The sequence below is a fragment of the Styela clava genome, chromosome 15, assembly GCF_964204865.1.
Source record: "Styela clava chromosome 15, kaStyClav1.hap1.2, whole genome shotgun sequence".
NCBI classification, from domain to species: Eukaryota; Metazoa; Chordata; class Ascidiacea; order Stolidobranchia; family Styelidae; genus Styela; species Styela clava.
Window position 1 is genome coordinate 7201341 of NC_135264.1, and position 17617 is coordinate 7218957.

Consider the following 17617-nt stretch of genomic DNA (forward strand, 5'->3'; position numbering starts at 1 on the left):
TTTCATTCGATTTTGCTCTGTTTTCTAACAACTGCGAAATACAAATAGCCGAATAGACTACTACTTTATCGCCTACAACCATACCACGGTGAATGCACCTGATCTCGTTCGATCTCGGAAGTTAAGCAATGTCGGGCTCGGTTAGTACTTGCATGTGTGACCGGCTGGGAATACCGAGTGTCGTAGGCTTTTCGTCGCCGTTTCATTCGATTTTGCTCTGTTTTCTAACAACTGCGAAATACAAATAGCCGAATAGACTACTACTTTATTGCCTACAACCATACCACGTTGAATGCACCCGATCTCGTTCGATCTCGGAAGTTAAGCAATGTCGGGCTCGGTTAGTACTTGCATGGGTGACCGGCTGGGAATACCGAGTGTCGTAGGCTTTTTTTTCGTCGCCGTTCCATTCGTTTTTTCTCGGTTTTCTAACAACTGCAAAATACAAATAGCAGAACAGACTACTACTTTATCGACTACAACCATACCACGTTGAATGCACCCGATCTCGTTCGATCTCGGAAGTTAAGCAATGTCGGGCTCGGTTAGTACTTGCATGGGTGACCGGTGGGAATACCGAGTGTCGTAGGCTCTTCGTCGCCGCTTCATTCGATTTTGCTCTGTTTTCCAACAACTGCGAAATACAAATAGCCGAATAGACTACTACTTTATCGCCTACAACCATACCACGTTGAATGCACCCGATCTCGTTCGATCTCGGAAGTTAAGCAATGTCGGGCTCGGTTAATACTTGCATGGGTGACCGGCTGGGAATACCGAGTGTCGTAGGCTTTTCGTCGCCGTTTCATTCGATTTTGCTCTGTTTTCCAACAACTGCAAAATACAAATAGACGAATAGACTACTACTTTATCGCCTACAACCATACCACGTTGAATGCACCCGATCTCGTTCGATCTCTGAAGTTAAGCAATGTCGGGCTCGGTTAGTAGTTGCATGGGTGACCGGCTGGGAATACCGAGTGTCGTAGGCTTTTCGTCGCCGTTTTATTCGATTTTGCTCTGTTTTCCAACAACTGCGAAATACAAATAGCCGAATAGACTACTACTTTATCGCCTACAACCATACCACGTTGAATGCACCCGATCTCGTTCGATCTCGGAAGTTAAGCAATGTCGGGCTCGGTTAGTACTTGCATGGGTGACCGGCTGGGAATACCGAGTGTCGTAGGCTTTTCGTCGCCGTTTCATTCGATTTTGCTCTGTTTTCCAACAACTGCGAAATACAAATAGCAGAATAGACTACTACTTTATCGCCTACAACCATACCACGTTGAATGCACCCGATTTCGTCGATCTCGGAAGTTAAGCAATGTCGGGTTCGGTTAGTTCTTGCATGGGTGACAGGCTGGGAATACCGAGTGTCGTAAGCTTTTCGTCGTCGTTTCATTCGATTTTCCTGTGTTTTCTAACAACTGCGAAATACAAATAGCAGAATAGACTACTACTTTATCGCCTACAACCATACCACGTTGAATGCTCCCGATCTTGTTCGATCTCGGAAGTTAAGCAATGTCGGGCTTGGTTAGTACTTGCATGGGTGACCGGCTGGGAATACCGAGTGTCGTAGGCTTTTCGTCGCCGTTTCATTCGATTTTGCTCTGTTTTCTAACAACTGCGAAATACAAATAGCCGAATAGACTACTACTTTATCGCCTACAACCATACCACGGTGAATGCACCCGATCTCGTTCGATCTCGGAAGTTAAGCAATGTCGGGCTCGGTTAGTACTTGCATGGGTGACCGGCTGGGAATACCGAGTGTCGTAGGCTTTTCGTCGCCGTTTCATTCGATTTTGCTCTGTTTTCCAACAACTGCGAAATACAAATAGCCGAATAGACTACTACTTTATTGCCTACAACCATACCACGTTGAATGCACCCGATCTCGTTCGATCCCGGAAGTTAAGCAATGTCGGGCTCGGTTAGTACTTGCATGGGTGACCGGCTGGGAATACCGAGTGTCGTAGGCTTTTTTTTCGTCGCCGTTCCATTCGTTTTTTCTCTGTTTTCTAACAACTGCAAAATACAAATAGCAGAACAGGCTACTACTTTATCGACTACAACCATACCACGTTGAATGCACCCGATCTCGTTCGATCTCGGAAGTTAAGCAATGTCGGGCTCGGTTAGTACTCGCATGGGTGACCGGCTGGGAATACCGAGTGTCGTAGGCTTTTCGTCGCCTCTTCATTCGATTTTGCTCTGTTTTCCAACAACTGCAAAATACAAATAGCCGAATAGACTACTACTTTATCGCCTACAACCATACCACGTTGAATGCACCCGATCTCGTTCGATCTCGGAAGTTAAGCAATGTCGGGCTCGGTTAGTACTTGCATGGGTGACCGGCTGGGCATACCGAGTGTCGTAGGCTTTTCGTCGCCGTTTCATTCGATTTTGCTCTGTTTTCCAACAACTGCGAAATACAAATAGCCGAATAGACTACTACTTTATCGCCTACAACCATACCACGTTGAATGCACCCGATCTCGTTCGATCTCGGAAGTTAAGCAATGTCGGGCTCGGTTAGTACTTGCATGGGTGACCGGCTGGGAATACCGAGTGTCGTAGGCTTTTCGTCGCCGTTTCATTCGATTTTGCTCTGTTTTCCAACAACTGCGAAATACAAATAGCAGAATAGACTACTACTTTATCGCCTACAACCATACCACGTTGAATGCACCCGATCCCGTCGATCTCGGAAGTTAAGCAATGTCGGGTTCGGTTAGTACTTGCATGGGTGACAGGCTGGGAATACCGAGTGTCGTAAGCTTTTCGTCGTCGTTTCATTCGATTTTCCTGTGTTTTCTAACAACTGCGAAATACAAATAGCAGAATAGACTACTACTTTATCGCCTACAACCATACCACGTTAAATGCTCCCGATCTTGTTCGATCTCGGAAGTTAAGCAATGTCGGGCTTGGTTAGTACTTGCATGGGTGACCGGCTGGGAATACCGAGTGTCGTAGGCTTTTCGTCGCCGTTTCATTCGATTTTGCTCTGTTTTCTAACAACTGCGAAATACAAATAGCCGAATAGACTACTACTTTATCGCCTACAACCATACCACGGTGAATGCACCCGATTTCGTTCGATCTCGGAAGTTAAGCAATGTCGGGCTCGGTTAGTACTTGCATGGGTGACCGGCTGTGAATACCGAGTGTCGTAGGCTTTTCGTCGCCGTTTCATTCGATTTTGCTCTGTTTTCCAACAACTGCGAAATACAAGTAGCCGAATAGACTACTACTTTATTGCCTACAACCATACCACGTTGAATGCACCCGATCTCGTTCGATCCCGGAAGTTAAGCAATGTCGGGCTCGGTTAGTACTTGCATGGGTGACCGGCTGGGAATACCGAGTGTCGTAGGCTTTTTTTTCGTCGCCGTTCCATTCGTTTTTTCTCTGTTTTCTAACAACTGCAAAATACAAATAGCAGAACAGGCTACTACTTTATCGACTACAACCATACCACGTTGAATGCACCCGATCTCGTTCGATCTCGGAAGTTAAGCAATGTCGGGCTCGGTTAGTACTCGCATGGGTGACCGGCTGGGAATACCGAGTGTCGTAGGCTTTTCGTCGCCTCTTCATTCGATTTTGCTCTGTTTTCCAACAACTGCAAAATACAAATAGCCGAATAGACTACTACTTTATCGCCTACAATCATACCACGTTGAATGCACCCGATCTCGTTCGATCTCGGAAGTTAAGTAATGTCGGGCTCGGTTAGTACTTGCATGGGTGACCGGCTGGGAATACCGAGTGTCGTAGGCTTTTCGTCGCCGTTTCATTCGATTTTGCTCTGTTTTCTAACAATTGCAAAATACAAATAGCCGAATAGACTACTACTTTATCGCCTACAACCATACCACCTTGAATGCACCCGATCTCGTCGATCTCGGAAGTTAAGCATAGTCGGGTTCGGTTAGTACTTGCATGGGTGACCGGCTGGGAATACGGAGTGTCGTAAGCTTTTCGTCGTCGTTTCATTCGATTTTGCTGTGTTTTCTAACAACTGCGAAATACAAATAGCCGAATAGACTACTACTTTATCGCCTACAACCATACCACGTTGAATGCACCCGATCTTGTTCGATCTCGGAAGTTAAGCAATGTCGGGCTTGGTTAGTACTTGCATGGGTGATCGGCTGGGAATACCGAGTGTCGTAGGCTTTTTGTCGCCGTTTCATTCGATTTTGCTCTGTTTTCTAACAACTGCGAAATACAAATAGCCGAATAGACTACTACTTTATCGCCTACAACCATACCACGGTGAATGCACCTGATCTCGTTCGATCTCGGAAGTTAAGCAATGTCGGGCTCGGTTAGTACTTGCATGTGTGATCGGCTGGGAATACCGAGTGTCGTAGGCTTTTTGTCGCCGTTTCATTCGATTTTGCTCTGTTTTCTAACAACTGCGAAATACAAATAGCCGAATAGACTACTACTTTATTGCCTACAACCATACCACGTTGAATGCACCCGATCTCGTTCGATCTCGGAAGTTAAGCAATGTCGGGCTCGGTTAGTACTTGCATGGGTGACCGGCTGGGAATACCGAGTGTCGTAGGCTTTTTTTTCGTCGCCGTTCCATTCGTTTTTTCTCTGTTTTCTAACAACTGCAAAATACAAATAGCAGAACAGACTACTACTTTATCGACTACAACCATACCACGTTGAATGCACCCGATCTCGTTCGATCTCGGAAGTTAAGCAATGTCGGGCTCGGTTAGTACTTGCATGGGTGACCGGCTGGGAATACCGAGTGTCGTAGGCTTTTCTTTCGTCGCCGTTCCATTCGTTTTTTCTCTGTTTTCTAACAACTGCAAAATACAAATAACAGAACAGACTACTACTTTATCGACTACAACCATACCACGTTGAATGCACCCGATATCGTTCGATCTCGGAAGTTAAGCAATGTCGGGCTCGGTTAGTACTTGCATGGGTGACCGGTGGGAATACCGAGTGTCGTAGGCTCTTCGTCGCCGCTTCATTCGATTTTGCTCTGTTTTCCAACAACTGCGAAATACAAATAGCCGAATAGACTACTACTTTATCGCCTACAACCATACCACGTTGAATGCACCCGATCTCGTTCGATCTCGGAAGTTAAGCAATGTCGGGCTCGGTTAATACTTGCATGGGTGACCGGCTGGGAATACCGAGTGTCGTAGGCTTTTCGTCGCCGTTTCATTCGATTTTGCTCTGTTTTCCAACAACTGCAAAATACAAATAGACGAATAGACTACTACTTTATCGCCTACAACCATACCACGTTGAATGCACCCGATCTCGTTCGATCTCTGAAGTTAAGCAATGTCGGGCTCGGTTAGTAGTTGCATGGGTGACCGGCTGGGAATACCGAGTGTCGTAGGCTTTTCGTCGCCGTTTCATTCGATTTTGCTCTGTTTTCCAACAACTGCGAAATACAAATAGCCGAATAGACTACTACTTTATCGCCTACAACCATACCACGTTGAATGCACCCGATCTCGTTCGATCTCGGAAGTTAAGCAATGTCGGGCTCGGTTAGTACTTGCATGGGTGACCGGCTGGGAATACCGAGTGTCGTAGGCTTTTCGTCGCCGTTTCATTCGATTTTGCTCTGTTTTCCAACAACTGCGAAATACAAATAGCAGAATAGACTACTACTTTATCGCCTACAACCATACCACGTTGAATGCACCCGATTTCGTCGATCTCGGAAGTTAAGCAATGTCGGGTTCGGTTAGTTCTTGCATGGGTGACAGGCTGGGAATACCGAGTGTCGTAAGCTTTTCGTCGTCGTTTCATTCGATTTTCCTGTGTTTTCTAACAACTGCGAAATACAAATAGCAGAATAGACTACTACTTTATCGCCTACAACCATACCACGTTGAATGCTCCCGATCTTGTTCGATCTCGGAAGTTAAGCAATGTCGGGCTTGGTTAGTACTTGCATGGGTGACCGGCTGGGAATACCGAGTGTCGTAGGCTTTTCGTCGCCGTTTCATTCGATTTTGCTCTGTTTTCTAACAACTGCGAAATACAAATAGCCGAATAGACTACTACTTTATCGCCTACAACCATACCACGGTGAATGCACCCGATCTCGTTCGATCTCGGAAGTTAAGCAATGTCGGGCTCGGTTAGTACTTGCATGGGTGACCGGCTGGGAATACCGAGTGTCGTAGGCTTTTCGTCGCCGTTTCATTCGATTTTGCTCTGTTTTCCAACAACTGCGAAATACAAATAGCCGAATAGACTACTACTTTATTGCCTACAACCATACCACGTTGAATGCACCCGATCTCGTTCGATCCCGGAAGTTAAGCAATGTCGGGCTCGGTTAGTACTTGCATGGGTGACCGGCTGGGAATACCGAGTGTCGTAGGCTTTTTTTTCGTCGCCGTTCCATTCGTTTTTTCTCTGTTTTCTAACAACTGCAAAATACAAATAGCAGAACAGGCTACTACTTTATCGACTACAACCATACCACGTTGAATGCACCCGATCTCGTTCGATCTCGGAAGTTAAGCAATGTCGGGCTCGGTTAGTACTCGCATGGGTGACCGGCTGGGAATACCGAGTGTCGTAGGCTTTTCGTCGCCTCTTCATTCGATTTTGCTCTGTTTTCCAACAACTGCAAAATACAAATAGCCGAATAGACTACTACTTTATCGCCTACAACCATACCACGTTGAATGCACCCGATCTCGTTCGATCTCGGAAGTTAAGCAATGTCGGGCTCGGTTAGTACTTGCATGGGTGACCGGCTGGGCATACCGAGTGTCGTAGGCTTTTCGTCGCCGTTTCATTCGATTTTGCTCTGTTTTCCAACAACTGCGAAATACAAATAGCCGAATAGACTACTACTTTATCGCCTACAACCATACCACGTTGAATGCACCCGATCTCGTTCGATCTCGGAAGTTAAGCAATGTCGGGCTCGGTTAGTACTTGCATGGGTGACCGGCTGGGAATACCGAGTGTCGTAGGCTTTTCGTCGCCGTTTCATTCGATTTTGCTCTGTTTTCCAACAACTGCGAAATACAAATAGCAGAATAGACTACTACTTTATCGCCTACAACCATACCACGTTGAATGCACCCGATCCCGTCGATCTCGGAAGTTAAGCAATGTCGGGTTCGGTTAGTACTTGCATGGGTGACAGGCTGGGAATACCGAGTGTCGTAAGCTTTTCGTCGTCGTTTCATTCGATTTTCCTGTGTTTTCTAACAACTGCGAAATACAAATAGCAGAATAGACTACTACTTTATCGCCTACAACCATACCACGTTAAATGCTCCCGATCTTGTTCGATCTCGGAAGTTAAGCAATGTCGGGCTTGGTTAGTACTTGCATGGGTGACCGGCTGGGAATACCGAGTGTCGTAGGCTTTTCGTCGCCGTTTCATTCGATTTTGCTCTGTTTTCTAACAACTGCGAAATACAAATAGCCGAATAGACTACTACTTTATCGCCTACAACCATACCACGGTGAATGCACCCGATCTCGTTCGATCTCGGAAGTTAAGCAATGTCGGGCTCGGTTAGTACTTGCATGGGTGACCGGCTGTGAATACCGAGTGTCGTAGGCTTTTCGTCGCCGTTTCATTCGATTTTGCTCTGTTTTCCAACAACTGCGAAATACAAATAGCCGAATAGACTACTACTTTATTGCCTACAACCATACCACGTTGAATGCACCCGATCTCGTTCGATCCCGGAAGTTAAACAATGTCGGGCTCGGTTAGTACTTGCATGGGTGACCGGCTGGGAATACCGAGTGTCGTAGGCTTTTTTTTCGTCGCCGTTCCATTCGTTTTTTCTCTGTTTTCTAACAACTGCAAAATACAAATAGCAGAACAGGCTACTACTTTATCGACTACAACCATACCACGTTGAATGCACCCGATCTCGTTCGATCTCGGAAGTTAAGCAATGTCGGGCTCGGTTAGTACTCGCATGGGTGACCGGCTGGAAATACCGAGTGTCGTAGGCTTTTCGTCGCCTCTTCATTCGATTTTGCTCTGTTTTCCAACAACTGCAAAATACAAATAGCCGAATAGACTACTACTTTATCGCCTACAATCATACCACGTTGAATGCACCCGATCTCGTTCGATCTCGGAAGTTAAGTAATGTCGGGCTCGGTTAGTACTTGCATGGGTGACCGGCTGGGAATACCGAGTGTCGTAGGCTTTTCGTCGCCGTTTCATTCGATTTTGCTCTGTTTTCTAACAACTGCGAAATACAAATAGCCGAATAGACTACTACTTTATCGCCTACAACCATACCACGGTAATTGCACCCGATCTCGTTCGATCTCGGAAGTTAAGCAATGTCGGGCTCGGTTAGTACTTGCATGGGTGACCGTCTGGGAATACCGAGTGTCGTAGGCTTTTCGTCGCCGTTTCATTCGATTTTGCTCTGTTTTCCAACAACTGCGAAATACAAATAGCCGAATAGACTACTACTTTATTGCCTACAACCATACCACGTTGAATGCACCCGATCTCGTTCGATCCCGGAAGTTAAGCAATGTCGGGCTCGGTTAGTACTTGCATGGGTGACCGGCTGGGAATACCGAGTGTCGTAGGCTTTTTTTTCGTCGCCGTTCCATTCGTTTTTTCTCTGTTTTCTAACAACTGCAAAATACAAATAGCAGAACAGGCTACTACTTTATCGACTACAACCATACCACGTTGAATGCACCCGATCTCGTTCGATCTCGGAAGTTAAGCAATGTCGGGCTCGGTTAGTACTTGCATGGATGACCGGCTGGGAATACCGAGTGTCGTAGGCTTTTCGTCGCCTCTTCATTCGATTTTGCTCTGTTTTCCAACAACTGCAAAATACAAATAGCCGAATAGACTTCTACTTTATTGCCTACTACCATACCACGTTGAATGCACCCGATCTCGTTCGATCTCGGAAGTTAAGCAATGTCGGGCTCGGTTAGTACTTGCATGGGTGACCGGCTGGGCATACCGAGTGTCGTAGGCTTTTCGTCGCCGTTTCATTCGATTTTGCTCTGTTTTCCAACAACTGCGAAATACAAATAGCCGAATAGACTACTACTTTATCGCCTACAACCATACCACGTTGAATGCACCCGATCTCGTTCGATCTCGGAAGTTAAGCAATGTCGGGCTCGGTTAGTACTTGCATGGGTGACCGGCTGGGAATACCGAGTGTCGTAGGCTTTTCGTCGCCGTTTCATTCGATTTTGCTCTGTTTTCCAACAACTGCGAAATACAAATAGCAGAATAGACTACTACTTTATCGCCTACAACCATACCACGTTGAATGCACCCGATCCCGTCGATCTCGGAAGTTAAGCAATGTCGGGTTCGGTTAGTACTTGCATGGGTGACAGGCTGGGAATACCGAGTGTCGTAAGCTTTTCGTCGTCGTTTCATTCGATTTTCCTGTGTTTTCTAACAACTGCGAAATACAAATAGCAGAATAGACTACTACTTTATCGCCTACAACCATACCACGTTAAATGCTCCCGATCTTGTTCGATCTCGGAAGTTAAGCAATGTCGGGCTTGGTTAGTACTTGCATGGGTGACCGGCTGGGAATACCGAGTGTCGTAGGCTTTTCGTCGCCGTTTCATTCGATTTTGCTCTGTTTTCTAACAACTGCGAAATACAAATAGCCGAATAGACTACTACTTTATCGCCTACAACCATACCACGGTGAATGCACCCGATCTCGTTCGATCTCGGAAGTTAAGCAATGTCGGGCTCGGTTAGTACTTGCATGGGTGACCGGCTGTGAATACCGAGTGTCGTAGGCTTTTCGTCGCCGTTTCATTCGATTTTGCTCTGTTTTCCAACAACTGCGAAATACAAATAGTCGAATAGACTACTACTTTATTGCCTACAACCATACCAAGTTGAATGCACCCGATCTCGTTCGATCCCGGAAGTTAAGCAATGTCGGGCTCGGTTAGTACTTGCATGGGTGACCGGCTGGGAATACCGAGTGTCGTAGGCTTTTTTTTCGTCGCCGTTCCATTCGTTTTTTCTCTGTTTTCTAACAACTGCAAAATACAAATAGCAGAACAGGCTACTACTTTATCGACTACAACCATACCACGTTGAATGCACCCGATCTCGTTCGATCTCGGAAGTTAAGCAATGTCGGGCTCGGTTAGTACTCGCATGGGTGACCGGCTGGGAATACCGAGTGTCGTAGGCTTTTCGTCGCCTCTTCATTCGATTTTGCTCTGTTTTCCAACAACTGCAAAATACAAATAGCCGAATAGACTACTACTTTATCGCCTACAATCATACCACGTTGAATGCACCCGATCTCGTTCGATCTCGGAAGTTAAGTAATGTCGGGCTCGGTTAGTACTTGCATGGGTGACCGGCTGGGAATACCGAGTGTCGTAGGCTTTTCGTCGCCGTTTCATTCGATTTTGCTCTGTTTTCTAACAACTGCGAAATACAAATAGCCGAATAGACTACTACTTTATCGCCTACAACCATACCACGGTAATTGCACCCGATCTCGTTCGATCTCGGAAGTTAAGCAATGTCGGGCTCGGTTAGTACTTGCATGGGTGACCGTCTGGGAATACCGAGTGTCGTAGGCTTTTCGTCGCCGTTTCATTCGATTTTGCTCTGTTTTCCAACAACTGCGAAATACAAATAGCCGAATAGACTACTACTTTATTGCCTACAACCATACCACGTTGAATGCACCCGATCTCGTTCGATCCCGGAAGTTAAGCAATGTCGGGCTCGGTTAGTACTTGCATGGGTGACCGGCTGGGAATACCGAGTGTCGTAGGCTTTTTTTTCGTCGCCGTTCCATTCGTTTTTTCTCTGTTTTCTAACAACTGCAAAATACAAATAGCAGAACAGGCTACTACTTTATCGACTACAACCATACCACGTTGAATGCACCCGATCTCGTTCGATCTCGGAAGTTAAGCAATGTCGGGCTCGGTTAGTACTTGCATGGATGACCGGCTGGGAATACCGAGTGTCGTAGGCTTTTCGTCGCCTCTTCATTCGATTTTGCTCTGTTTTCCAACAACTGCAAAATACAAATAGCCGAATAGACTTCTACTTTATTGCCTACTACCATACCACGTTGAATGCACCCGATCTCGTTCGATCTCGGAAGTTAAGCAATGTCGGGCTCGGTTAGTACTTGCATGGGTGACCGGCTGGGAATACCGAGTGTCGCAGGCTTTTCGTCGCCGTTTCATTCGATTTTGCTCTGTTTTCCAACAACTGCGAAATACAAATAGCCGAATAGACTACTACTTTATCGCCTACAACCATACCACGTTGAATGCACCCGATCTCGTTCGATCTCGGAAGTTAAGCAATGTCGGGCTCGGTTAGTACTTGCATGGGTGACCGGCTGGGAATACCGAGTGTCGTAGGCTTTTCGTCGCCGTTTCATTCGATTTTGCTCTGTTTTCCAACAACTGCGAAATACAAATAGCCGAATAGACTACTACTTTATCGCCTACAACCATACCACGTTGAATGCACCCGATCTCGTTCGATCTCGGAAGTTAAGCAATGTCGGGCTCGGTTAGTACTTGCATGGGTGACCGGCTGGGAATACCGAGTGTCGTAGGCTTTTTGTCGCCGTTTCATTCGATTTTGCTCTGTTTTCCAACAACTGCAAAATACAAATAGCCGAATAGACTACTACTTTATCGCCTACAACCATACCGCGTTGAATGCACCCGATCTCGTTCGATCTCGGATGTTAAGCAATATCGGGCTCGGTTAGTACTTGCATGGATGACCGGCTGGGAATACCGAGTGTCGTAGGCTTTTCGTCGCCGTTTCATTCGATTTTGCTCTGTTTTCCAACAACTGCGAAATACAAATAGCCGAATAGACTACTACTTTATCGCCTACAACCATACCACGTTGAATGCACCCGATCTCGGAAGTTAAGCAATGTCGGGCTCGGTTAGTACTTGCGTGGGTGACCGGCTGGGAATACCGAGTGTCGTAGGCTTTTGGTCGCCGTTTCATTCGATTTTGCTCTGTTTTCCAACAACTGCGAAATACAAATAGTCGAATAGACTACTACTTTAACGCCTACAACCATACCACGTTGAATGCACCCGTTATCGTTCGATCTCGGAAGTTAAGCAATGTCGGGCTCGGTTAGTACTTGCATGGGTGACCGGCTGAGAATACCGAGTGTCGTAGGCTTTTCGTCGCCGTTTCATTCGATTTTGCTCTGTTTTCCAACAACTGCGAAATACAAATAGCCGAATAGACTACTACTTTATCGCCTACAACCATACCACGTTGAATGCACTCGATCTCGGAAGTTAAGCAATGTCGGGCTCGGTTAGTACTTGCATGGGTGACCGGCTGGGAATACCGAGTGTCGTAGGCTTTTGTCGCCGTTTCATTCGATTTTGCTCTGTTTTCCAACAACTGCGAAATACAAATAGCCGAATAGACTACTACTTTATCGCCTACAACCATACCAAGTTGAATGCACCCGTTATCGTTCGATCTCGGAAGTTAAGCAATGTCAGGCTCGGTAAGTACTTGCATGGGTGACCGGCTGGGAATACCAAGTGTCGTAGGCTTTTCGTCGCCGTTTCATTCGATTTTGCTCTGTTTTCCAACAACTGCGAAATACAAATAGCCGAATAGACTACTACTTTATTGCCTACAACCATATCACGGTGAATGCACCCGATCTCGTTCGATCTCGGAAGTTAAGCATTGTCGGGCTCGGTTAGTACTTGCATGGGTGACCGGCTGGGAATACCGAGTGTCGTAGGCTTTTCGTCGCCGTTTCATTCGATTTTGCTCTGTTTTCCAACAACTGCGAAATACAAATAGCCGAATAGACTACTACTTTATTGCCTACAACCATACTACGTTGAATGCACCCGATCTCGTTCGATCCCGGAAGTTAAGCAATGTCGGGCTCGGTTAGTACTTGCATGGGTGACCGGCTGGGAATACCGAGTGTCGTAGGCTTTTTTTTCGTCGCCGTTCCATTCGTTTTTTCTCTGTTTTCTAACAACTGCAAAATACAAATAGCAGAACAGGCTACTTACTTTATCGACTACAACCATACCACGTTGAATGCACCCGATCTCGTTCGATCTCGGAAGTTAAGCAATGTCGGGCTCGGTTAGTACTTGCATGGGTGACCGGCTGGGAATACCGAGTGTCGTAGGCTTTTCGTCGCCTCTCCATTCGATTTTGCTTTGTTTTCCAACAACTGCAAAATACAAATAGCCGAATAGACTTCTACTTTATCGCCTACAACCATACCACGTTGAATGCACCCGATCTCGTTCGATCCCGGAAGTTAAGCAATGTCGGGCTCGGTTAGTACTTGCATGGGTGGCCGGCTGGGAATACCGAGTGTCGTAGGCTTTTCGTCGCCGTTTCATTCGATTTTGCTCTGTTTTCCAACAACTGCGAAATACAAATAGCCGAATAGACTACTACTTTATCGCCTACAACCATACCACGTTGAATGCACCCGATCTCGTTCGATCTCGGAAGTTAAGCAATGTCGGGCTCGGTTAGTACTTGCATGGGTGACCGGCTGGGAATACCGAGTGTCGTAGGCTTTTCGTCGCCGTTTCATTCGATTTTGCTTTGTTTTCCAACAACTGCGAAATACAAATAGCCGAATAGACAGACTACTACTTTATCGCCTACAACCATACCACGTTGAATGCACCCGATCTCGTTCGATCTCGGAAGTTAAGCAATGTCGGGCTCGGTGAGTACTTGCATGGGTGACCGGCTGGGAATACCGAGTGTCGTAGGCTTTTGGTCGCCGTTTCATTCGATTTTGCTCTGTTTTCCAACAACTGCAAAATACAAATAGCCGAATAGACTACTACTTTATCGCCTACAACCATACCACGTTGAATGCACCCGTTATCGTTCGATCTCGGAAGTTAAGCAATGTCGGGCTCGGTTAGTACTTGCATGGGTGACCGGCTGGGAATACCGAGTGTCGTAGGCTTTTCGTCGCCGTTTCATTCGATTTTGCTCTGTTTTCCAACAACTGCGAAATACAAATAGCCGAATAGACTACTACTTTATCGCCTACAACCATACCACGTTGAATGCACCCGATCTCGTTCGATCTCGGAAGTTAAGCAATGTCGGGCTCGGTTAGTACTTGCATGGGTGACCGGCTGGGAATACCGAGTGTCGTAGGCTTTTCGTCGCCGTTTCATTCGATTTTGCTCTGTTTTCCAACAACTGCGAAATACAAATAGCCGAATAGACTACTACTTTATCGCCTACAACCATACCGCGTTGAATGCACCCGATCTCTTTCGATCTCGGAAGTTAAGCAATGTCGGGCTCGGTTAGTACTTGCATGGGTGACCGGCTGGGAATACCGAGTGTCGTAGGCTTTTGGTCGCCGTTTCATTCGATTTTGCTCTGTTTTCCAACAACTGCAAAATACAAATAGCCGAATAGACTACTACTTTATCGCCTACAACCATACCACGTTGAATGCACCCGTTATCGTTCGATCTCGGAAGTTAAGCAATGTCGGGCTCGGTTAGTACTTGCATGGGTGACCGGCTGGGAATACCGAGTGTCGTAGGCTTTTCGTCGCCGTTTCATTCGATTTTGCTCTGTTTTCCAACAACTGCGAAATACAAATAGCCGAATAGACTACTACTTTATCGCCTACAACCATACCACGTTGAATGCACCCGATCTCGTTCGATCCCGGAAGTTAAGCAATGTCGGGCTCGGTTAGTACTTGCATGGGTGACCGGCTGGGAATACCGAGTGTCGTAGGCTTTTCGTCGCCGTTTCATTCGATTTTGCTCTGTTTTCCAACAACTGCGAAATACAAATAGCCGAATAGACTACTACTTTATCGCCTACAACCATACCACGTTGAATGCACCCGATCTCGTTCGATCTCGGAAGTTAAGCAATGTCGGGCTCGGTTAGTACTTGCATGGGGACCGGCTGGGAATACCGAGTGTCGTGGGCTTTTTGTCGCCGTTTCATTCGATTTTGCTCTGTTTTCCAACAACTGCGAAATACAAATAGCCGAATAGACTACTACTTTATCGCTTACAACCATACCGCGTTGAATGCACCCGATCTCTTTCGATCTCGGAAGTTAAGCAATGTCGGGCTCGGTTAGTACTTGCATGGGTGACCGGCTGGGAATACCGAGTGTCGTAGGCTTTTCGTCGCCGTTTCATTCGATTTTGCTCTGTTTTCCAACAACTGCGAAATACAAATAGCCGAATAGACTACTACTTTATCGCCTACAACCATACCACGTTGAATGCACCCGATCTCATTCGATCTCGGAAGTTAAGCAATGTCGGGCTCGGTTAGTACTTGCATGGGTGACCGGCTGGGAATACCGAGTGTCGTAGGCTTTTCGTCGCCGTTTCATTCGATTTTGCTCTGTTTTCCAACAACTGCGAAATACAAATAGCCGAATAGACTAATACTTTATCGCCTACAACCATACCACGTTGAATGCACCCGTTATCGTTCGATCTCGGAAGTTAAGCAATGTCGGGCTCGGTTAGTACTTGCATGGGTGACCGGCTGGGAATACCGAGTGTCGTGGGCTTTTTGTCGCCGTTTCATTCGATTTTGCTCTGTTTTCCAACAACTGCGAAATACAAATAGCCGAATAGACTACTACTTTATCGCCTACAACCATACCGCGTTGAATGCACCCGATCTCTTTCGATCTCGGAAGTTAAGCAATGTCGGGCTCGGTTAGAACTTGCATGGGTGACCGGCTGGGAATACCGAGTGTCATAGGCTTTTGGTCGCCGTTTCATTCGATTTTGCTCTGTTTTCCAACAACTGCAAAATACAAATAGCCGAATAGACTACTACTTTATCGCCTACAACCATACCACGTTGAATGCACCCGATCTCTTTCGATCTCGGAAGTTAAGCAATGTCGGGCTCGGTTAGTACTTGCATGGGTGACCGGCTGGGAATACCGAGTGTCGTAGGCTTTTTGTCGCCGTTTCATTCGATTTTGCTCTGTTTTCCAACAACTGCGAAATACAAATAGCCGAATAGACTACTACTTTATCGCCTACAACCATACCACGTTGAATGCACCCGCTATCGTTCGATCTCGGAAGTTAAGCAATGTCGGGCTAGGTTAGTACTTGCGTGGGTGACCGGCTGGGAATACCGAGTGTCGTAGGCTTTTCGTCGCCGTTTCATTCGATTTTCCTCTGTTTTCCAACAACTGCGAAATACAAATAGCCGAATAGACTACTACTTTATCGCCTACAACCATACCACGTTGAATGCACTCGATCTCGGAAGTTAAGCAATGTCGGGCTCGGTTAGTACTTGCATGGGTGACCGGCTGGGAATACCGAGTGTCGTAGGCTTTTTGTCGCCGTTTCATTCGATTTTGCTCTGTTTTCCAACAACTGCGAAATACAAATAGCCGAATAGACTACTACTTTATCGCCTACAACCATACCACGTTGAATGCACCCGTTATCGTTCGATCTCGGAAGTTAAGCAATGTCAGGCTCGGTTAGTACTTGCATGGGTGACCGGCTGGGAATACCGAGTGTCGTAGGCTTTTCGTCGCCGTTTCGTTCGATTTTGCTCTGTTTTCCAACAACTGCGAAATACAAATAGCCTAATAGACTACTTCTTTATCGCCTACAACCATACCACGTTGAATGCACCCGATCTCGTTCGATCTCGGAAGTTAAGCAATGTCGGGCTCGGTTAGTACTTGCATGGGTGACCGGCTGGGAATACCGAGTGTCGTAGGCTTTTCGTCGCCGTTTCATTCGATTTTGCTCTGTTTTCCAACAACTGCGAAATACAAATAGCCGAATAGACTACTACTTTATCGCCTACAACCATACCACGTTGAATGCACCCGTTCTCGTTCGATCTCGAAAGTTAAGCAATGTCGGGCTCGGTTAGTACTTGCATGGGTGACCGGCTGGGAATACCGAGTGTCGTAGTCTTTTCGTCGCCGTTTCATTCGATTTTGCCCTGTTTTTCAACAACTGCGAAATACAAATAGACGAATAGACTAGTACTTTATCGCCTACAACCATACCACGTTGAATGCACCCGATCTCGTTCGATCTCGGAAGTTAAGCAATGTCGGGCTCGGTTAGTACTTGCATGGGTGACCGGCTGGGAATACCGAGTGTCGTAGGCTTTTCGTCGCCGTTTCGTTCGATTTTGCTCTGTTTTCCAACAACTGCGAAATACAAATAGCCGAATAGACTACTACTTTATCGCCTACAACCATACCACGTTGAATGCACCCGATCTCGTCGATCTCGGAAGTTAAGCAATGTCGGGTTCGGTTAGTACTTGCATGGGTGACCGGCTGGGAATGCCGAGTGTCGTAAGCTTTTCGTCGTCGTTTCATTCGATTTTGCTGTGTTTTCTAACAACTGCGAAATACAAATAGCCGAATAGACTACTACTTCATCGCCTACAACCATACCACGTTTAATGCTCCCGATCTTGTTCGATCTCGGAAGTTAAGCAATGTCGGGCTTGGTTAGTACTTGCATGGGTGACCGGCTGGGAATACCGAGTGTCGTAGGCTTTTCGTCGCCGTTTCATTCG

At 46.5% G+C, this 17617-nt stretch overlaps 60 non-coding genes and 28 pseudogenes across 60 annotated transcripts; all 88 read left to right on the forward strand.

Annotated features, from left to right (window-relative positions):
• The first annotated feature begins 70 nt into the window (after positions 1-70).
• On the forward strand, positions 71-189 carry LOC144418048 (5S ribosomal RNA; annotated as a pseudogene).
• An 81-nt stretch (positions 190-270) lies between these two features.
• LOC144415649 (5S ribosomal RNA) lies at positions 271-389 on the forward strand. The gene has a single exon (XR_013471541.1). It is a non-coding gene; the product is annotated as a 5S ribosomal RNA (ribosomal RNA).
• Positions 390-474: 85 nt separating this feature from the next.
• LOC144417366 (5S ribosomal RNA) lies at positions 475-592 on the forward strand. The gene has a single exon (XR_013473259.1). It is a non-coding gene; the product is annotated as a 5S ribosomal RNA (ribosomal RNA).
• An 81-nt stretch (positions 593-673) lies between these two features.
• LOC144415816 (5S ribosomal RNA) lies at positions 674-792 on the forward strand. The gene has a single exon (XR_013471710.1). It is a non-coding gene; the product is annotated as a 5S ribosomal RNA (ribosomal RNA).
• An 81-nt stretch (positions 793-873) lies between these two features.
• On the forward strand, positions 874-992 carry LOC144417248 (5S ribosomal RNA). Its single transcript, XR_013473141.1, has one exon. It is a non-coding gene; the product is annotated as a 5S ribosomal RNA (ribosomal RNA).
• Positions 993-1073: 81 nt separating this feature from the next.
• Positions 1074-1192, forward strand: LOC144415660 (5S ribosomal RNA). Its single transcript, XR_013471553.1, has one exon. It is a non-coding gene; the product is annotated as a 5S ribosomal RNA (ribosomal RNA).
• Positions 1193-1273: 81 nt separating this feature from the next.
• On the forward strand, positions 1274-1391 carry LOC144413062 (5S ribosomal RNA; annotated as a pseudogene).
• An 81-nt stretch (positions 1392-1472) lies between these two features.
• Positions 1473-1591, forward strand: LOC144416383 (5S ribosomal RNA). The gene has a single exon (XR_013472276.1). It is a non-coding gene; the product is annotated as a 5S ribosomal RNA (ribosomal RNA).
• An 81-nt stretch (positions 1592-1672) lies between these two features.
• LOC144415637 (5S ribosomal RNA) lies at positions 1673-1791 on the forward strand. The gene has a single exon (XR_013471529.1). It is a non-coding gene; the product is annotated as a 5S ribosomal RNA (ribosomal RNA).
• An 81-nt stretch (positions 1792-1872) lies between these two features.
• LOC144416311 (5S ribosomal RNA) lies at positions 1873-1991 on the forward strand. Its single transcript, XR_013472204.1, has one exon. It is a non-coding gene; the product is annotated as a 5S ribosomal RNA (ribosomal RNA).
• Positions 1992-2076: 85 nt separating this feature from the next.
• On the forward strand, positions 2077-2195 carry LOC144415826 (5S ribosomal RNA). Its single transcript, XR_013471720.1, has one exon. It is a non-coding gene; the product is annotated as a 5S ribosomal RNA (ribosomal RNA).
• An 81-nt stretch (positions 2196-2276) lies between these two features.
• LOC144416055 (5S ribosomal RNA) lies at positions 2277-2395 on the forward strand. Its single transcript, XR_013471949.1, has one exon. It is a non-coding gene; the product is annotated as a 5S ribosomal RNA (ribosomal RNA).
• Positions 2396-2476: 81 nt separating this feature from the next.
• Positions 2477-2595, forward strand: LOC144415672 (5S ribosomal RNA). Its single transcript, XR_013471565.1, has one exon. It is a non-coding gene; the product is annotated as a 5S ribosomal RNA (ribosomal RNA).
• An 81-nt stretch (positions 2596-2676) lies between these two features.
• Positions 2677-2794, forward strand: LOC144412258 (5S ribosomal RNA; annotated as a pseudogene).
• Positions 2795-2875: 81 nt separating this feature from the next.
• Positions 2876-2994, forward strand: LOC144417474 (5S ribosomal RNA; annotated as a pseudogene).
• Positions 2995-3075: 81 nt separating this feature from the next.
• LOC144417430 (5S ribosomal RNA) lies at positions 3076-3194 on the forward strand. The gene has a single exon (XR_013473323.1). It is a non-coding gene; the product is annotated as a 5S ribosomal RNA (ribosomal RNA).
• Positions 3195-3275: 81 nt separating this feature from the next.
• On the forward strand, positions 3276-3394 carry LOC144416312 (5S ribosomal RNA). Its single transcript, XR_013472205.1, has one exon. It is a non-coding gene; the product is annotated as a 5S ribosomal RNA (ribosomal RNA).
• An 85-nt stretch (positions 3395-3479) lies between these two features.
• Positions 3480-3598, forward strand: LOC144415827 (5S ribosomal RNA). Its single transcript, XR_013471721.1, has one exon. It is a non-coding gene; the product is annotated as a 5S ribosomal RNA (ribosomal RNA).
• An 81-nt stretch (positions 3599-3679) lies between these two features.
• LOC144415748 (5S ribosomal RNA) lies at positions 3680-3798 on the forward strand. Its single transcript, XR_013471641.1, has one exon. It is a non-coding gene; the product is annotated as a 5S ribosomal RNA (ribosomal RNA).
• Positions 3799-3879: 81 nt separating this feature from the next.
• LOC144412851 (5S ribosomal RNA) lies at positions 3880-3997 on the forward strand (annotated as a pseudogene).
• An 81-nt stretch (positions 3998-4078) lies between these two features.
• LOC144416861 (5S ribosomal RNA) lies at positions 4079-4197 on the forward strand. Its single transcript, XR_013472754.1, has one exon. It is a non-coding gene; the product is annotated as a 5S ribosomal RNA (ribosomal RNA).
• Positions 4198-4278: 81 nt separating this feature from the next.
• LOC144417813 (5S ribosomal RNA) lies at positions 4279-4397 on the forward strand (annotated as a pseudogene).
• An 81-nt stretch (positions 4398-4478) lies between these two features.
• LOC144415684 (5S ribosomal RNA) lies at positions 4479-4597 on the forward strand. The gene has a single exon (XR_013471576.1). It is a non-coding gene; the product is annotated as a 5S ribosomal RNA (ribosomal RNA).
• Positions 4598-4682: 85 nt separating this feature from the next.
• LOC144415206 (5S ribosomal RNA) lies at positions 4683-4801 on the forward strand. Its single transcript, XR_013471098.1, has one exon. It is a non-coding gene; the product is annotated as a 5S ribosomal RNA (ribosomal RNA).
• Positions 4802-4886: 85 nt separating this feature from the next.
• On the forward strand, positions 4887-5004 carry LOC144418394 (5S ribosomal RNA; annotated as a pseudogene).
• An 81-nt stretch (positions 5005-5085) lies between these two features.
• On the forward strand, positions 5086-5204 carry LOC144415817 (5S ribosomal RNA). The gene has a single exon (XR_013471711.1). It is a non-coding gene; the product is annotated as a 5S ribosomal RNA (ribosomal RNA).
• An 81-nt stretch (positions 5205-5285) lies between these two features.
• On the forward strand, positions 5286-5404 carry LOC144417250 (5S ribosomal RNA). The gene has a single exon (XR_013473143.1). It is a non-coding gene; the product is annotated as a 5S ribosomal RNA (ribosomal RNA).
• An 81-nt stretch (positions 5405-5485) lies between these two features.
• On the forward strand, positions 5486-5604 carry LOC144415696 (5S ribosomal RNA). Its single transcript, XR_013471589.1, has one exon. It is a non-coding gene; the product is annotated as a 5S ribosomal RNA (ribosomal RNA).
• Positions 5605-5685: 81 nt separating this feature from the next.
• Positions 5686-5803, forward strand: LOC144413063 (5S ribosomal RNA; annotated as a pseudogene).
• An 81-nt stretch (positions 5804-5884) lies between these two features.
• Positions 5885-6003, forward strand: LOC144416384 (5S ribosomal RNA). The gene has a single exon (XR_013472277.1). It is a non-coding gene; the product is annotated as a 5S ribosomal RNA (ribosomal RNA).
• An 81-nt stretch (positions 6004-6084) lies between these two features.
• LOC144415639 (5S ribosomal RNA) lies at positions 6085-6203 on the forward strand. The gene has a single exon (XR_013471531.1). It is a non-coding gene; the product is annotated as a 5S ribosomal RNA (ribosomal RNA).
• Positions 6204-6284: 81 nt separating this feature from the next.
• On the forward strand, positions 6285-6403 carry LOC144416313 (5S ribosomal RNA). The gene has a single exon (XR_013472206.1). It is a non-coding gene; the product is annotated as a 5S ribosomal RNA (ribosomal RNA).
• Positions 6404-6488: 85 nt separating this feature from the next.
• Positions 6489-6607, forward strand: LOC144415828 (5S ribosomal RNA). Its single transcript, XR_013471722.1, has one exon. It is a non-coding gene; the product is annotated as a 5S ribosomal RNA (ribosomal RNA).
• Positions 6608-6688: 81 nt separating this feature from the next.
• LOC144416056 (5S ribosomal RNA) lies at positions 6689-6807 on the forward strand. Its single transcript, XR_013471950.1, has one exon. It is a non-coding gene; the product is annotated as a 5S ribosomal RNA (ribosomal RNA).
• Positions 6808-6888: 81 nt separating this feature from the next.
• Positions 6889-7007, forward strand: LOC144415707 (5S ribosomal RNA). The gene has a single exon (XR_013471600.1). It is a non-coding gene; the product is annotated as a 5S ribosomal RNA (ribosomal RNA).
• An 81-nt stretch (positions 7008-7088) lies between these two features.
• LOC144412259 (5S ribosomal RNA) lies at positions 7089-7206 on the forward strand (annotated as a pseudogene).
• Positions 7207-7287: 81 nt separating this feature from the next.
• On the forward strand, positions 7288-7406 carry LOC144417475 (5S ribosomal RNA; annotated as a pseudogene).
• Positions 7407-7487: 81 nt separating this feature from the next.
• LOC144416694 (5S ribosomal RNA) lies at positions 7488-7606 on the forward strand. Its single transcript, XR_013472587.1, has one exon. It is a non-coding gene; the product is annotated as a 5S ribosomal RNA (ribosomal RNA).
• Positions 7607-7687: 81 nt separating this feature from the next.
• LOC144416951 (5S ribosomal RNA) lies at positions 7688-7806 on the forward strand. The gene has a single exon (XR_013472843.1). It is a non-coding gene; the product is annotated as a 5S ribosomal RNA (ribosomal RNA).
• An 85-nt stretch (positions 7807-7891) lies between these two features.
• On the forward strand, positions 7892-8010 carry LOC144417251 (5S ribosomal RNA). Its single transcript, XR_013473144.1, has one exon. It is a non-coding gene; the product is annotated as a 5S ribosomal RNA (ribosomal RNA).
• An 81-nt stretch (positions 8011-8091) lies between these two features.
• Positions 8092-8210, forward strand: LOC144415749 (5S ribosomal RNA). Its single transcript, XR_013471642.1, has one exon. It is a non-coding gene; the product is annotated as a 5S ribosomal RNA (ribosomal RNA).
• Positions 8211-8291: 81 nt separating this feature from the next.
• On the forward strand, positions 8292-8410 carry LOC144417061 (5S ribosomal RNA). The gene has a single exon (XR_013472954.1). It is a non-coding gene; the product is annotated as a 5S ribosomal RNA (ribosomal RNA).
• Positions 8411-8491: 81 nt separating this feature from the next.
• LOC144416314 (5S ribosomal RNA) lies at positions 8492-8610 on the forward strand. The gene has a single exon (XR_013472207.1). It is a non-coding gene; the product is annotated as a 5S ribosomal RNA (ribosomal RNA).
• An 85-nt stretch (positions 8611-8695) lies between these two features.
• On the forward strand, positions 8696-8814 carry LOC144416732 (5S ribosomal RNA). Its single transcript, XR_013472625.1, has one exon. It is a non-coding gene; the product is annotated as a 5S ribosomal RNA (ribosomal RNA).
• Positions 8815-8895: 81 nt separating this feature from the next.
• On the forward strand, positions 8896-9014 carry LOC144416524 (5S ribosomal RNA). The gene has a single exon (XR_013472417.1). It is a non-coding gene; the product is annotated as a 5S ribosomal RNA (ribosomal RNA).
• An 81-nt stretch (positions 9015-9095) lies between these two features.
• On the forward strand, positions 9096-9214 carry LOC144415718 (5S ribosomal RNA). The gene has a single exon (XR_013471611.1). It is a non-coding gene; the product is annotated as a 5S ribosomal RNA (ribosomal RNA).
• An 81-nt stretch (positions 9215-9295) lies between these two features.
• Positions 9296-9413, forward strand: LOC144412260 (5S ribosomal RNA; annotated as a pseudogene).
• An 81-nt stretch (positions 9414-9494) lies between these two features.
• Positions 9495-9613, forward strand: LOC144417476 (5S ribosomal RNA; annotated as a pseudogene).
• Positions 9614-9694: 81 nt separating this feature from the next.
• LOC144416695 (5S ribosomal RNA) lies at positions 9695-9813 on the forward strand. Its single transcript, XR_013472588.1, has one exon. It is a non-coding gene; the product is annotated as a 5S ribosomal RNA (ribosomal RNA).
• Positions 9814-9894: 81 nt separating this feature from the next.
• On the forward strand, positions 9895-10013 carry LOC144417568 (5S ribosomal RNA; annotated as a pseudogene).
• Positions 10014-10098: 85 nt separating this feature from the next.
• Positions 10099-10217, forward strand: LOC144415830 (5S ribosomal RNA). Its single transcript, XR_013471724.1, has one exon. It is a non-coding gene; the product is annotated as a 5S ribosomal RNA (ribosomal RNA).
• An 81-nt stretch (positions 10218-10298) lies between these two features.
• On the forward strand, positions 10299-10417 carry LOC144415750 (5S ribosomal RNA). The gene has a single exon (XR_013471643.1). It is a non-coding gene; the product is annotated as a 5S ribosomal RNA (ribosomal RNA).
• Positions 10418-10498: 81 nt separating this feature from the next.
• Positions 10499-10617, forward strand: LOC144417062 (5S ribosomal RNA). The gene has a single exon (XR_013472955.1). It is a non-coding gene; the product is annotated as a 5S ribosomal RNA (ribosomal RNA).
• Positions 10618-10698: 81 nt separating this feature from the next.
• LOC144416315 (5S ribosomal RNA) lies at positions 10699-10817 on the forward strand. The gene has a single exon (XR_013472208.1). It is a non-coding gene; the product is annotated as a 5S ribosomal RNA (ribosomal RNA).
• Positions 10818-10902: 85 nt separating this feature from the next.
• Positions 10903-11021, forward strand: LOC144416733 (5S ribosomal RNA). The gene has a single exon (XR_013472626.1). It is a non-coding gene; the product is annotated as a 5S ribosomal RNA (ribosomal RNA).
• An 81-nt stretch (positions 11022-11102) lies between these two features.
• Positions 11103-11221, forward strand: LOC144416143 (5S ribosomal RNA). The gene has a single exon (XR_013472037.1). It is a non-coding gene; the product is annotated as a 5S ribosomal RNA (ribosomal RNA).
• An 81-nt stretch (positions 11222-11302) lies between these two features.
• On the forward strand, positions 11303-11421 carry LOC144415729 (5S ribosomal RNA). Its single transcript, XR_013471622.1, has one exon. It is a non-coding gene; the product is annotated as a 5S ribosomal RNA (ribosomal RNA).
• Positions 11422-11502: 81 nt separating this feature from the next.
• On the forward strand, positions 11503-11621 carry LOC144415740 (5S ribosomal RNA). Its single transcript, XR_013471633.1, has one exon. It is a non-coding gene; the product is annotated as a 5S ribosomal RNA (ribosomal RNA).
• An 81-nt stretch (positions 11622-11702) lies between these two features.
• Positions 11703-11821, forward strand: LOC144417789 (5S ribosomal RNA; annotated as a pseudogene).
• Positions 11822-11902: 81 nt separating this feature from the next.
• Positions 11903-12011, forward strand: LOC144412162 (5S ribosomal RNA; annotated as a pseudogene).
• An 81-nt stretch (positions 12012-12092) lies between these two features.
• On the forward strand, positions 12093-12211 carry LOC144418057 (5S ribosomal RNA; annotated as a pseudogene).
• An 81-nt stretch (positions 12212-12292) lies between these two features.
• On the forward strand, positions 12293-12401 carry LOC144412296 (5S ribosomal RNA; annotated as a pseudogene).
• Positions 12402-12481: 80 nt separating this feature from the next.
• On the forward strand, positions 12482-12600 carry LOC144412701 (5S ribosomal RNA; annotated as a pseudogene).
• Positions 12601-12681: 81 nt separating this feature from the next.
• Positions 12682-12800, forward strand: LOC144415798 (5S ribosomal RNA). Its single transcript, XR_013471692.1, has one exon. It is a non-coding gene; the product is annotated as a 5S ribosomal RNA (ribosomal RNA).
• Positions 12801-12881: 81 nt separating this feature from the next.
• On the forward strand, positions 12882-13000 carry LOC144417206 (5S ribosomal RNA). Its single transcript, XR_013473099.1, has one exon. It is a non-coding gene; the product is annotated as a 5S ribosomal RNA (ribosomal RNA).
• Positions 13001-13086: 86 nt separating this feature from the next.
• LOC144415207 (5S ribosomal RNA) lies at positions 13087-13205 on the forward strand. Its single transcript, XR_013471099.1, has one exon. It is a non-coding gene; the product is annotated as a 5S ribosomal RNA (ribosomal RNA).
• Positions 13206-13286: 81 nt separating this feature from the next.
• On the forward strand, positions 13287-13405 carry LOC144417218 (5S ribosomal RNA). Its single transcript, XR_013473111.1, has one exon. It is a non-coding gene; the product is annotated as a 5S ribosomal RNA (ribosomal RNA).
• Positions 13406-13486: 81 nt separating this feature from the next.
• Positions 13487-13605, forward strand: LOC144415751 (5S ribosomal RNA). The gene has a single exon (XR_013471644.1). It is a non-coding gene; the product is annotated as a 5S ribosomal RNA (ribosomal RNA).
• An 85-nt stretch (positions 13606-13690) lies between these two features.
• LOC144415045 (5S ribosomal RNA) lies at positions 13691-13809 on the forward strand. Its single transcript, XR_013470937.1, has one exon. It is a non-coding gene; the product is annotated as a 5S ribosomal RNA (ribosomal RNA).
• An 81-nt stretch (positions 13810-13890) lies between these two features.
• On the forward strand, positions 13891-14009 carry LOC144417831 (5S ribosomal RNA; annotated as a pseudogene).
• An 81-nt stretch (positions 14010-14090) lies between these two features.
• Positions 14091-14209, forward strand: LOC144415762 (5S ribosomal RNA). The gene has a single exon (XR_013471655.1). It is a non-coding gene; the product is annotated as a 5S ribosomal RNA (ribosomal RNA).
• An 81-nt stretch (positions 14210-14290) lies between these two features.
• Positions 14291-14409, forward strand: LOC144414822 (5S ribosomal RNA). Its single transcript, XR_013470712.1, has one exon. It is a non-coding gene; the product is annotated as a 5S ribosomal RNA (ribosomal RNA).
• Positions 14410-14490: 81 nt separating this feature from the next.
• Positions 14491-14609, forward strand: LOC144417832 (5S ribosomal RNA; annotated as a pseudogene).
• An 81-nt stretch (positions 14610-14690) lies between these two features.
• LOC144416316 (5S ribosomal RNA) lies at positions 14691-14809 on the forward strand. The gene has a single exon (XR_013472209.1). It is a non-coding gene; the product is annotated as a 5S ribosomal RNA (ribosomal RNA).
• Positions 14810-14890: 81 nt separating this feature from the next.
• LOC144417603 (5S ribosomal RNA) lies at positions 14891-15008 on the forward strand (annotated as a pseudogene).
• Positions 15009-15089: 81 nt separating this feature from the next.
• Positions 15090-15208, forward strand: LOC144415720 (5S ribosomal RNA). Its single transcript, XR_013471613.1, has one exon. It is a non-coding gene; the product is annotated as a 5S ribosomal RNA (ribosomal RNA).
• Positions 15209-15289: 81 nt separating this feature from the next.
• LOC144413739 (5S ribosomal RNA) lies at positions 15290-15408 on the forward strand. The gene has a single exon (XR_013469630.1). It is a non-coding gene; the product is annotated as a 5S ribosomal RNA (ribosomal RNA).
• Positions 15409-15489: 81 nt separating this feature from the next.
• Positions 15490-15608, forward strand: LOC144418238 (5S ribosomal RNA; annotated as a pseudogene).
• An 81-nt stretch (positions 15609-15689) lies between these two features.
• On the forward strand, positions 15690-15808 carry LOC144418181 (5S ribosomal RNA; annotated as a pseudogene).
• An 81-nt stretch (positions 15809-15889) lies between these two features.
• On the forward strand, positions 15890-16008 carry LOC144414695 (5S ribosomal RNA). The gene has a single exon (XR_013470584.1). It is a non-coding gene; the product is annotated as a 5S ribosomal RNA (ribosomal RNA).
• An 81-nt stretch (positions 16009-16089) lies between these two features.
• LOC144417994 (5S ribosomal RNA) lies at positions 16090-16208 on the forward strand (annotated as a pseudogene).
• Positions 16209-16289: 81 nt separating this feature from the next.
• On the forward strand, positions 16290-16398 carry LOC144412297 (5S ribosomal RNA; annotated as a pseudogene).
• Positions 16399-16479: 81 nt separating this feature from the next.
• On the forward strand, positions 16480-16598 carry LOC144412014 (5S ribosomal RNA; annotated as a pseudogene).
• Positions 16599-16679: 81 nt separating this feature from the next.
• On the forward strand, positions 16680-16798 carry LOC144415773 (5S ribosomal RNA). The gene has a single exon (XR_013471666.1). It is a non-coding gene; the product is annotated as a 5S ribosomal RNA (ribosomal RNA).
• Positions 16799-16879: 81 nt separating this feature from the next.
• Positions 16880-16998, forward strand: LOC144417703 (5S ribosomal RNA; annotated as a pseudogene).
• Positions 16999-17079: 81 nt separating this feature from the next.
• On the forward strand, positions 17080-17198 carry LOC144415784 (5S ribosomal RNA). The gene has a single exon (XR_013471677.1). It is a non-coding gene; the product is annotated as a 5S ribosomal RNA (ribosomal RNA).
• Positions 17199-17279: 81 nt separating this feature from the next.
• LOC144418327 (5S ribosomal RNA) lies at positions 17280-17397 on the forward strand (annotated as a pseudogene).
• Positions 17398-17478: 81 nt separating this feature from the next.
• LOC144417112 (5S ribosomal RNA) lies at positions 17479-17597 on the forward strand. The gene has a single exon (XR_013473005.1). It is a non-coding gene; the product is annotated as a 5S ribosomal RNA (ribosomal RNA).
• The last annotated feature ends 20 nt before the right edge of the window (positions 17598-17617 follow it).